The sequence below is a fragment of the Coptis chinensis genome, chromosome 2, assembly GCF_015680905.1.
Source record: "Coptis chinensis isolate HL-2020 chromosome 2, ASM1568090v1, whole genome shotgun sequence".
Taxonomy (NCBI): Eukaryota; Viridiplantae; Streptophyta; class Magnoliopsida; order Ranunculales; family Ranunculaceae; genus Coptis; species Coptis chinensis.
Window position 1 is genome coordinate 58,884,618 of NC_141457.1, and position 12,895 is coordinate 58,897,512.

General features: G+C 37.5%; 1 pseudogene; it reads left to right on the top strand.

Moving 5' to 3' along the window:
* Nucleotides 1–6,245: 6,245 nt before the first annotated feature.
* LOC147516855 (uncharacterized) lies at nucleotides 6,246–12,383 on the top strand (annotated as a pseudogene).
* Nucleotides 12,384–12,895: the final 512 nt, after the last annotated feature.

Genomic DNA, 12,895 nt, shown 5'->3' on the forward strand with positions numbered 1-12,895 from the left:
TACTGTTATTTGGAAGCTCATGTCATGTGTATAATGGTACATTCAGATTTGTTTCAATATCTAATGATTAGATATATATAATCTCATCACTTATTCCACATATGAAGGGATGCATGCATCATTCAGTGAATGCATACAATTCTGATTTTTCTATATCAGTACCATGCATTGTCCTTAAATTGTGTTAAAGTGCTACCACCCACCCTTGGCCCAACTAGAGCTACAAGACCAGAGGAGCTAGCTACAAGAGTTGCATGCCCTGCAACCATGAATCAAAATAGCTCGAAACATTCAGCTGTCGACAGAAAAACTTTGCTAGAACGTCAACCGCAAACTAAGGATGGTCAGGCCTTCTAAGTAAGAAGAAGTACTTCTATAGTGTATGGTTGTCTGTTGTCTCGAGTAAATTTTGATCAAAAATTTATAGTGGGTACTGCTAATTTATTGTAATACCATATTTTTCAGGTGGAGATTGACAAAGTATGTACTATGCAAGCATAGCCTAAGAAGCCATAATTGGTCCAGTACTCATATACAAATTGGCTTTCTTTATATTTTTCCTGATAAGAAATTGTTTTATTTGTTGGGACAACTTTATAATTGCTTTAACTATGTGCTGAAGTATGTAATGAGTTTGCCATTATGAGGCTAATGAAGCATTTGCTTGATAAGAGACAATGATTATCATTGTAAAAAAACTGATAATAAGCATTTGTTTTAACGATCCATCCATTGGAATGGCAAAAAACACATGATTTTCAAATGAAACTTGGTTACTATGTTTCTAATGAGATTAGTTAAGTAGGAGTTGAGATTTCTGAATTTTAATTTTTTTTTTCTTGATTTTGAAACCTTTTAAGACAATCTAATAGCTTTTTAAGAAATTTCCATAGAAAGTGAGGGTTATGGCATTTTATTTAGATCTTGGTTATAAAATTTCCTTAGAACTTGGTTACTATGACAATAATTAAAAATTGAGTTGTTTCCTTAGAAAGCAGAAGTTTTAACTTTTAGTAGAGTGATTGATAGTTTTGCTTGACTATTCTGAAATATATTGTTGCAATGTTCAGTCTTAGATAATGATATTGACACCATAAGCTTGCATAAACCACTACTTATTTGTATTTATTTAACTAGTCATATGTTGCACTAGATGATAGATCAAGTAGGGGTATAATTGCATATGTCAAAAGCCAAAGCCACTTGCAGGTATGCCTACATACAATTCACACATCTGTCTAATAGATGCATTATGGTTTCCTTCAATAACTAAATACATACTTGAGCTCGACCATTTTTTTAAAGTTGCCTGCATGAGTCTATTCACCCACCATCAATTCCTCACGTTGTCACCAAGAGAAAATGCATGTCAATGTTCAAAAACAATGCATTTAGGAATATAGTTTGGTAGTTAGTTCAATGTAATTAGTTTTCTTTATTTGATAGTTACTTCAACATAAGTAATTTTATTTTTCCTAGAATATATAAGAGTTAATTTGTAATTGTTTTTTCCCTCTTCAAAATTCAGATACAACATCATACTTAGTTGTTAGTTATTGATCGTCATGCAAATGGAAGTTTCTAACACAACTTCGGGCCTGAGTTTATTGTTGCAAATATTTGTATTTGGTATAAGCATAGTAGCATTGTATGGAAGACACTTTGGAGTACTATCTTATGGTTTTGGAGTAACATGTTATCCGACTAAATGTATGTTATGGCAATGGAGTGCACTGCTTGAGGCAAACTTTAGAGCTCATTCTATGACATTGTTTTTTTCTTAGGAGCCAAAGCCGTACTTGAACGAACATAAACCAATTTTGGGATCTAGGTTAAAGTTTCATATGAAATGTTTTCAATTATTTCTTCAGCAGTTTTTTTTTTATTTTATTTTTATTTTTTTTATAGTTTTCTTTAGCAGTTATTTGCAAGGGTATTTGACAATATTTGTAATGAGTGGTTTTATACTATGTATGTTCTATACTGTCAAAACATTTTTCAATTTATAGTAAATAAAATTATACTTTCTCTATAGTACTTTTAAGAGTTTGTGTTGGAGATGTTAATATGGAAATTTAGTATAGAAATGTTAATACTATATACATTGGGTTGTTGGCTGTGATTGTAATTGGTGATTTGGTGAAAAAAACAGTTTCATTTAGCAAGCCCATCCACAAAAAGTATAACAAGTCAAAAATATTTTTAAGTCCAAAGGATTGTGTTTGTGTTTGTAAAAATCATTTTAGCTTTGTCAGAATTCAGATTACTTGATTATTGGATGGGATGGATGTATCATTACTTTGCAATTGCATAATTATTTGGTAATGTAATAATATTATTTACATACTACTTGACATTGAAATTGGTTTGTGAAAAGACAATTTTATGTAGCAATCCTGGCCATGGGCCGACTTAATGGCTAGTTATCTGTAAGCATGCTCCTCAAACCATCAAAAGTCACATGACATTTCATTTACCTTTTATATCAAGAGAAAAAAAAAAGTGGCAGAGAAATGAGATGAGAATAGACAATTAGATGCACCTTATCATTGAAAATTAAATCAATTAAAAAAACATACAATATAATGAGCTAATATAAGTTTTGTAATTCAAATTTGAAAATTTCATTTCCTAAACTATAATAGATTTTGATTTTTAAAAATTGAAAATATAAATTAAAAATTGTTTGTTTGCATAACAGTAGTAATAAAAAGCAGATAAATAAAAATAAAACGATGTACTAAAAATATTATACTAAGAGAAAAACAAGAAAAATGTGTGTGCGTCTAATTGAGTTTCCATTGAAAACTTATAGTGTTAATCGGTTGCCCTTGAATAAATTCCTGGCTCAACGCTTCTAGGGCGTATTAGAGCAAGTCCAATGGGGGGCTATATGGGCTGCTAAAGGTCATATAGCACCCCAACCACAAAAATGTCATTTCAATGGGGCTGCTAAAAGGGTCTTAAATTTGGAAGGAGTTAAAAACCCAGCCAAAGTTAAGACCTTTGCTAGCAGCTGCCATAATAAGTTCCGGGAGACGGACGACATAGTTTCTGCCGTCTGTTGGTTATTTATGTACAGACAGTAGAAACTATGTCGTCTGTCTCCCGTTTTAATTAAATGGACAGACGGCAGAAACTATGCCGTCTGTACCTGGCAAACGCAAAAACTGAGAAATCTTGTTCTTCTATTCATATACAAATTCCCTAAAAATTCATATCTATTCCATTCCACTCACGCCACAATCCATTACCATTCATTCCACAACTCAACAATCCACACATCCATTCAACTAACCAAAATTCATTCATTAAACAAACATAATTCAATTCATTCATTAAACATAATCCATACAAACATTAATCAATACAAACATTAAAAAAAAAAAACTAATTTCGACTCGAACCCTCGCCAGGTTGCCTCTTCTTTGATTTACACCCTCGCCGTGATTCTCGCAATGTCATTTCTAGAATCTGCGCTTCTAACTCTGTGACTCTATCATGTGACTTTTGCTTTTCTTCTCGCTCGGCCACCAAATAATGATAGTATTTGTTGGTTGTAGTCATAACCGAATCGCACATCTCATGCATTATTAGCTACGACTCGGCATATCGCTCTCTAAGTGTAGCCTACAAAAAAATCAATAACTTTAAGAAAAATCATCACTATAAACCAAATATAATTCAAGTTTCAAAATATAAACCAAATACTAACCTCATCTAGAGTGTCAAAATCTGAAAGATAACTTAGATAAACATAAGGTATAGGTATGGCGACATGCATTCCCTGAGATGTAACTATGCCATAGCTCTATGGGTTATCGAGATCGGAAGGAGCTGGAACAAAAGACTGGTAAAGACCTTAAGATGAAGAGTAAGGCTCAGCAGGGTGTGGGATACGCAAATCACTTCTAATAGCCTTATGTCCCACAAAGTCCATGTTAGGGTGTGTTTGTTAAATTTTAACGCATGGAAAGGAAAGGAAATAAAATGGGTGGTCCACTATGGAATGGAATGGAAAGGAAATAATTTTAAATGGTATGTGTTTGGTAAATTGGGAAAAGGAAAGTAAAAACTGTGGAAATGAATAATCATGTTTGTTTGCAAAAGCTATGGAAAGGAATAATTGTATTGTTGGGTGGGGTGTATTAGTAGTAAGTCCCTATCTATCTATTTCCTTTCCACAAAATTTTCAAGGGTTAGCTAAAGAAACAAAACCTTTTCCATTTGTTTCCATATGGAAAAGCCCATTTCCTTTCCATGGGTAAACAAACGCATTAAAAACTATGGAAAAGGTGGACCACTCTTATTTTCCTTTCCTTTCCATAGTGTTTCCAACATAACAAACACACCCTTAGCATCTCTATACATGTTAGCAGGCAATACAGGACCCCTTGAGATGTGCGATCCCAGTAACTATTGTAGTCACCATTCACATCTAAATATAGAGAAGCTTGTGGCCACAAGTCTTCATTCATTCTAAGATAGGAGCTCCACTAACTGGCTCTTCCCAATGGGAACATATTCTCAGGAGGAGGGTGTGGGATGAAAGGTATCCCAACGATTTGGTGCCAACGTACACCTATCGCCCAGATACCACACGATAATACCTCCAAACTCAAACACGATTCGGCGCATTATAAGATTATACAAACGAGGTACACAGTGAATCGCCTCACGTAACCAAACATCATCCATGATATCTGCCTCTACATCATCAATATTTAATTGCATATATCGAGTATGAAACCATGGTGTCCACTATATTGCCAATGCCGACCTTCTCCAAACGTAACGGCTTTTCCCCTTCCTGCGCTCATTCTCATGAGCATAGTAACATCCATTGGAGTGATGCCTATCTTGCCTTGTGGAAATTGAAAAGTGTGAGTTTTATCCCACCACCGATCGATCAAAGTGTATATCAAACCACGGTTGGCATTTTGATAACCACATCGAAACAATGACCCAAATGGAGATTGTAAAATTTCATTTCTTATGCTTTCAAAACAATCTCCTTTATCAAGCATTATCTTCCACCAATTGTTCACGGATGCCCAACAACACCGCAATTTCATCTCCCCCCCCCCCCTCTTAAACATTTATTCAAAACACTTCATTAAAATTAAAGAAAATACAAATTATCATGTTAAAGAAATCAAATTTAACGATAAAATGCTTACCATATTTACACGATGAGAGATGTGAGTTTCCGGGTTTCTAGCCAATGTAGCATGTGTTAGTGGATTGACTGGGTCTGGAAATTGAATTACTGGAGGGTTTTGCAAATTATAGACTTTGTTTCATCGGTGTTTAGTGTTGACATCGACCCATTTGTCAATCTACTAATTGATTTTCGAACGAAAAATCATTTACCCTTGTTACTCATTTTGCGTGTCAACTGCAATTCAATCAACAATATCCTCTTTATAACTTTAATTTAAACAAAACGCACAATTTCAACCTAACATTCTAACATCAATTTCAACAAACAATTCAACAAACATTAAACTAATCCTTATTTTAACCTCACAATTTCAACATTCTAATTCAACAAACAATTCAACATTCTAATTCAACATTAAACTAATCAAAATAACCTCACAATCAAAATAACTCACAATCAATCAAAATAAACTCAATAAAATCGAATTTCAAAGTTGTAATAATTCATACCTGGTGAATGTATATCAAAATAATCTAATATAAATTGAGGTGAGAGAGAGGAGGCTGCGAGATTGAGAGGGAAAAGACAAGAGAGAAGAGAAAGAAATTCGCATTTTTAATAACTGCCCTATACAGTGTATCCCAAACTTAACAACTGCTAAAAAATGTGATTGGAATGATTTTTTGCTTATGGGCTGCTAAATATGGCTAGGCCTGCTAAAATGCCTATATAACACCTTTTAGTAGCCCATTATAGCTACTCTCCCTTGGACTTGCTCTTAGCCTTTTAGCCGCCTCAAAATTTTGGAATTTTCATTGTAGGCCGGGCCCGAAACTCCGTAACCCGTGTCACACCGATATTCTATAAAAAAATATCTATTTCATCTTCATCCTCGATAGTTCTTTCAAGCTTGACAGACCACACTAGAGCGACACACCTCCATCTCTCTCTCTCTCTCTCTCTCTCTCTCTCTCTCTCTCTCTCTCGTCACTTTTGTTTATAAGATTATTTATAGAATCACAATAATTATTATAATTTTAGGGTTAATTATTGGAGACGTTGTTTAGAAACTAATCAAAAGATGGCATGAAACGAAGAGAAAGCACAATCTATATTAAATAGATACATAACAAAAAAGAACGAAGAGAATAAGAAACATAAAGAATGCCACCCTTTTCTCGCTTTCGAATGCCGTGATCTTTCTGATGCTGATAAATGGAGGAACCAGATAATGCGTGAAATGTTGGAGTTAATACTGATACCAATCGATCTCCACTACACAGATAACTTGTAATATGAACTCAACTACTTCTCCAGACAAATTCTAAATATTCACTACAACCAACCTTACATGCCCAACTCTCTAAACAACTATTAACAACAGATAATAATGTAAAGAAGTAAAAGCATACACAACATAAAGATATACCGTGGTTCGGCCAATGGTGCCTACTTCTAGAAGAGCTAATCCTTTTATAAAGTGGGAAAGACGATTATAATCACTCCTTTCTAGTCTCTCACCTTACTAGATCACTCATCTCTCTTTACAGGCTTGTCTCTCTGTAAAGGTTATCTCTCAATCTTGATTGCTCTCGAAATTGGGTTTCAATTGTGTTGCTTAGGTTTTCCAAAACCTTGTTTCTGTTTATATAGTAACCCGCAATCCCGCGGTTACTGTAGCAACTAGAAACTACGAAAATAGAAATGGGCGCGGGCGCGCCTTGGGCAAGGTCAATGTTGAGTGTGCGCGCCCTCAATGTACTGTAAGTTGTTCACGGCATGGGCACGGGCGCGCCTAGGGCAAGACCAATTTGAGTGCGCGCGCGCTCAGACCTCTACACCCAAACTGAACTTCTTTCTCTCCTCATGTGAGGGATAACTCTAACAATCTCCCCCTCCAGAATAGTGAGGGGGGCTACCTCCATGCAATTTCCAAATCAACAAGAGGAGTGTGCTACCATTCCGGCGGTAGCACAACAAACATCAAACTTACCTTTCGGTAAGACTTTGGTCATCATATCCGACCCGTTCTTGTCGGTATGGATCTTCTTAATATACAAATGCTTGTCTTTGAGTACTTATCTAATCTAATGATAACGCACATGTATGTTCTTGGATCTAGAATGAAAACTCGGATTCTTGCTCAAATGGATGGTGCTCTGACTATCACATAGAACTACAAACTATTTCTTCTTTAGCCCTAGTTCATCGAAAAACTTCTTCATCCATAACATCTCTTTGCAACACTCAGTGGCTGTAATATACTCGGCTTCTGTAGTGGAGAGGACAATACACTTTTACAACTTAGATTGCCAAGAAACTGCTCTCCCTGCAAAAGTAACCTGATAACCGGAGGTGGACTTCATCTAGTCAATATCACCTGCCATGTCTGCATCAGTGTAGCCTTCAAGTAAGGGCTTAGTGCCACCAAAACATAAACACGATTTGGAAGTGCCCTTGAGATATCTCAATATCCACTTAACACCTTTCCAATGCTCCTTACCTAGATTTGACAGAAATCGGCTTACAACACCAACAGCGAAAGCAATATCCGATCTTGTACACACCATTGCATACATCAAGTTGCCCACTGCGAATGCATAAGCAATCTTTTTCATCTGTCTCTGTTCATGCTCACCCTTTGGACACATCTCTTTGGTCATGCGGAACTGGCCACCAAGTGGACAACTGACTGGCTTCGGTTGATCCATGTTGAATCTCTTTAACACCTTCTCAATGTAGCTTTCTTGAAAAAGCCACAAATTCCCACTCTTTCTGTCACGAGTGATCTGCATCCTAAGTATCTGCTTTGCTTGACCCAAATCCTTCATCTCAAAGGACTTACTCAAGTCTTTCTTTAGCTTGGATATCTTGTTGATGTTCGAGCTAACTATCAATATATCATCCACATACAATAAAAGCACTATGAAATCCCCATCTGGAAATTTCTAAACAAACACACAATGATTGGAAGAAGACTTCTTGTATCCTTGCTTTGCCATAAAGGAATCAAACTTTATGTATCACTATCTCAGTGCCTGCTTCAACCCATACAATCTCTTTATCAGCTTGCATACTAGGTGCTCCTTGCCTTTGACCTCAAACCCCTCTGGCTGGTCCATGTAGACATCTTCTTCAAGGTCTCCATGAAGAAAAACTATCTTGACATCTAGTTGCTCAACCTCTAGGTTCATACTTGCGGTCATACCCAACACCACCCTGATAGAAGTCATCTTCACTACCGGTGAGAAAATTTCATCAAAGTCAATCCCTTTCCTTTGACCGAATCCCTTCACTACAAGGCGAGCTTTGTGCCTTGGGAGTGGATTATTCTCCTCATGCTTGACTTTGTAGATCCACTTATTCTTTAGAATTTTTCTTCCTTTCGGTTTCTCAACTAACTCATAAGTGTGATTCTTATACAAAGAATCCATCTCATCATGCATGACTTTCAACCACTTCTCTTTGTTCGTACCTTCAAGTGTCTCTTGATAGTACATAGGTTCTCCACCATCAGATAGTAAAATATACGTATGTGGTAGATACCTGGTTGAAGCTTGTCTCTCTCTGTCTGACCTCCTTACCCCATCTGCTTATGGCCTTGGAGGATACACTTCTGCTTGCTCAGGTGGTAGTTCATGCACTTCATCTGCTTCTTCTATATCCATAGGTTATATCCCATCATGAGTAATAGGATCATCATCATGAGCTTCAAACTCATGGTTCTCTACATTCTCAATGCCTTCTGCGAGTTCCACAGTAGGAACTTCTAGTTCTTAATCAACAAGATCATTAGTGAAAGCTTCTAGGTTCTCACCCTCCTCAAAGTCTGCTATGGTTTGGTCTTCCAAGAACACAACATCTCGACTTCGGATTACCTTCTTGTTAATTGGATCATAGAGTTTGTAACCAAACATCTCATCCCCATAACCCAGAAAAATGCACTGCTTGGCTTTGTCATTAAGCTTGGATCTCTCATCCTTGGGAATATGAACAAATGCCCTACACCCAAGTACCCTCAAGTATCCATAATCAACATCTCTGCCTGACCATACTCTCTCTAGATAATCACTATTCAGAGGCTTTGACGCCGATAGGTTGATCACATGCACGGCTGTACACATTGCTTTTACCCAGTAACTTCTAGGTAACTTAGAGTGAGACAGCATGCATCTCATCCTCTCTATAATTGTCCAGTTCATTCTCTCTACTATTCCATTATGTTGCAATGTCTTAGGAACGGTCTGCTCATAACAAATCCCATGACTCTTGCAATACTCTTCAAACGGCCCTATGTACTCACCCCCATTATCTGAGCGAATACATTTCAAAGGTTTCCCTGTGTCTCTTTCCACCATGCTATGGAAAGTCTTGAACACGCTAAGTACTTCATCCTTGGTCTTCAGACTATATGCCCATATCTTTCCTGACGCATCATCAATGAGAGTCAAAAGTACAAAGCTCCCCCATGGAACTTTACTTTCATAGGACCACATAAGTCAGTGTGAACTAGCTCAAGGACATTGTTCTTTCTATGAGACGGGAATCCTTCGAAAGACACCCTGTGTTGCTTTCCTACCAAACAATGTGTACATCTATTTAAATGTGTACCTTTGATGTCTGGCAAGGCCTTTTGCTTGGCGAGAACTTCCATGCTTTTTTTGCCCATATGACACAGTCTCTTGTGCCATAGTACGGAAGAAGCTTCTTCTTCTACCACATTTACTTCTGCTTTACACAAACTAGCCTGTGTCTTATAAAGAGAGCAAGTTTTCTTCCCTTTGGCTGCTACAATGGAACCTCTGCTCAGTTTCCATACCCCATTACCAAACGAGTTTACAAAGCCATCATCATTTAACTTTCCAGCAAAAATTAGGCTTAGCCAAATGTCAAGGACATGTCTTACATCCTTGAGTGTTAAGGTGTAGCCGACATTGGTTTCTACATGAACATCACCAATGCCTACAATCTTTGAGACTCTATTATTGCCCATCTTCATCTCACCAAAATCACCCAATTTGTAGGTAGTGAAGAAACTCTTCTGGGGTGTGACGTGGTAGGAAGCACCTGTATCTACCACCCACTATGTACCCTGCCCTGAAGTGCTCAAGCATAACTCATCACCATCTGACACAATTCCTACTTCACCATATGAAGCGATATATGTGGCGTCTCTACTGGCAGTGCTTTATTTTAACTCTAACTTGTCTTTATGTATGGTACTAGTCTTCTCATCCCTCTTCAATTTTATGCATTCATACTTGAAGTGGCCATGGATACCACAATGATTACACAAAAAATCTTTCTTAGGAGGTCTGCTCGCGCTCCTAAATTTTATTTTGTCCTCACCTCTAGAATGAGATGGTTTTCTGCTTTTGCCTCTCTCTTACTTTTCTGTAACAAGGATCTTTGAGTGACAGGAGCTATTCTGTGCGTCCTTTTTTGTCTTCTCGTAGAGGTCTTCTAAAGTCTTCCACAGGCTGAAAGCTGTGGTCTCTTGGGATACAAGGCAGATTACATTGTTGTTAATCCGTTGTCTAATACCCCCAATTGCTTTTTCATCAATCGTCTTCCACTCAGTCGCGGCAATTGCGTCTAATTTGACTCCTCCATTTTCAATGGGTTGTGCTAGGTCCTTGCAATAGAGCAAGTCTTCCATCGTGGCTTTCCAAATAGTGTAGTTTGCTCTATTCAGACTAATCATGCGAGTGTTCATAGAATGGTCCATCTCTACAAGTTATTTTAACTCAAACCTTCTCTCAGTAATTTCGTCAAACACCTTTCGAGCAAAAATTGGATAACACCCTAGGTTAATCTAACCAAGGCTCCGATACCACTTGTTGGGGTTAATACCGATACCAATCGATCCCCACTACACATATAACTTGTAATATGAATTTAATTACTTCTCCAGACAAATTCTAAATATTCATTACAACCAACCTAATATGCCCAACTCTCTAAACAACTATTAACAACAGATAATAATGTAAAGAAGTAAAAACATACCACAACACAAAGATATACCGTGGTTTGGCCAATGGTGCCTACTTCCACAAGAGCTAATCCTTTTATAAAGTGGGAAGGACGATTACAATCACTCTTTTTCAGTCTCTCACCTTACTAGATCACTCCTCTCTCTTTACAGGTTTGTTTCTCTGTAAAGGTTATATCTCAATCTTGATTGCTCTCAAAATTGAGTTTCAATTGTGTTGCTTAGGTTTTCCAAAACCTTGTTTCTGTTTATATAGTAACCTGCAATCTTGCAGTTACTGTAGCAACCAAAAACTACAAAAATAGACATGGGCGCGGGCGCGCCTTGGGCAAGGCCAATGTCGAGCGCGCGCGCCCTCAATGTATTGTAAGTTGTTCAAGGCATGGGCGCAGGCCCGCCTTGGGCAAGACCAATCTGAGTGCACGCGCGCTCAGACCTTTTCACGCAAACTGAACTTCTTTCTCTCCTCATGTGAGGGATAACTCCAACATGAAATAGGTCGGAAAGTCGCTGATATTCAAAATGAGGGGTTGGGTGAGCACCGACTTTGCGACCTTAATGACGAGATTAATAAACTTATTAGAGAGAAAGGCCATTGGGAGCGTCGGATTATCGACTTGGGTGGTCACAATTATTCTAGGCATTCTGCCAAGATGACTGGTTTGGATGGGAATATTGTTCATGTTCCTAATCCTAGTGGTAGAGGTCCTAAGTATAGGTATTTTGGTGCTGCCAAGAAGTTGCCCGGTGCTAGAGAGTTGTTTGAGAAGCCGCCTGAGTTGCAGAAGAGGAGGTCTAGGTATGATATTTTTAAAAGGATTGACATGAGTTATTATGGGTACCACGATGACAAGGATGGGATTCTTGACAAACTTAATTCAAGGACCTGCTGAAGCTGTCAAGGAATGGCAGGGGCAGGAAAATATCAATCTAGAGGCTAAAAGAGTGGTTAAAAGTGGGGAAGTTGCTAATGCTGCGAATATATTGTTTGAAGAAGATGAAGATGTTGTGGAGGAGGAGAGGAAGGCCAAAGAGGAAGAGAATCAGAAAGAGCAAGAGTTTGTTGTACATGTACCACTTCCTGATGAAAGGGAGATTGAGAAGATGGTTTTGGCGAAGAAGAAGCAGGAGCTGTTGAGCAAATACACTAGTGACACTCTCATGGTAGAGCAGAGTGAGGCGAATGCCATGCTTAATATTCAGCGATAGTTATTCAGTTGATCCACTTCAAGTACTTGCCTGCACTTTGAAGAATATCTTTTTAATAATTTGTTTAGTTGTTTCCTGCATTTTATTGTCTTCATCACTCATTAATGATCTTGTGGAACAAATTTGCATTTCAAGAATTAAGAACTATCTTTATCTATCTGTTGCATATTTTAATTGCGCTAATTTGTTGTATATGACTTATACCAACTCCAAACAGAGAAGCTTATACTGTTTCTACCTCTATAGTTCTATAGAAACGAGTTGCTAAGACTACCACAAGGGGGGTATCTGCTTCTTTTTCTAAGTTAAGTGTGCATGAGCCTTTTGTAAAAAGTTTGAAGATTTCCTTGCAAACTTCTGGAACAAAACTAAATTAAGGTAGTCTGGAGTTTGGATTGAACATATCTTCTCTTTTTGACCTTTTTCCAGAAACTATATGTTTTTTGAGTTCATAATCTTTTCGACACTCACCATATGTTTGTATACTGTCAAAACAATGTGGTTCTTCTTCACATTGTCTGGGGCTT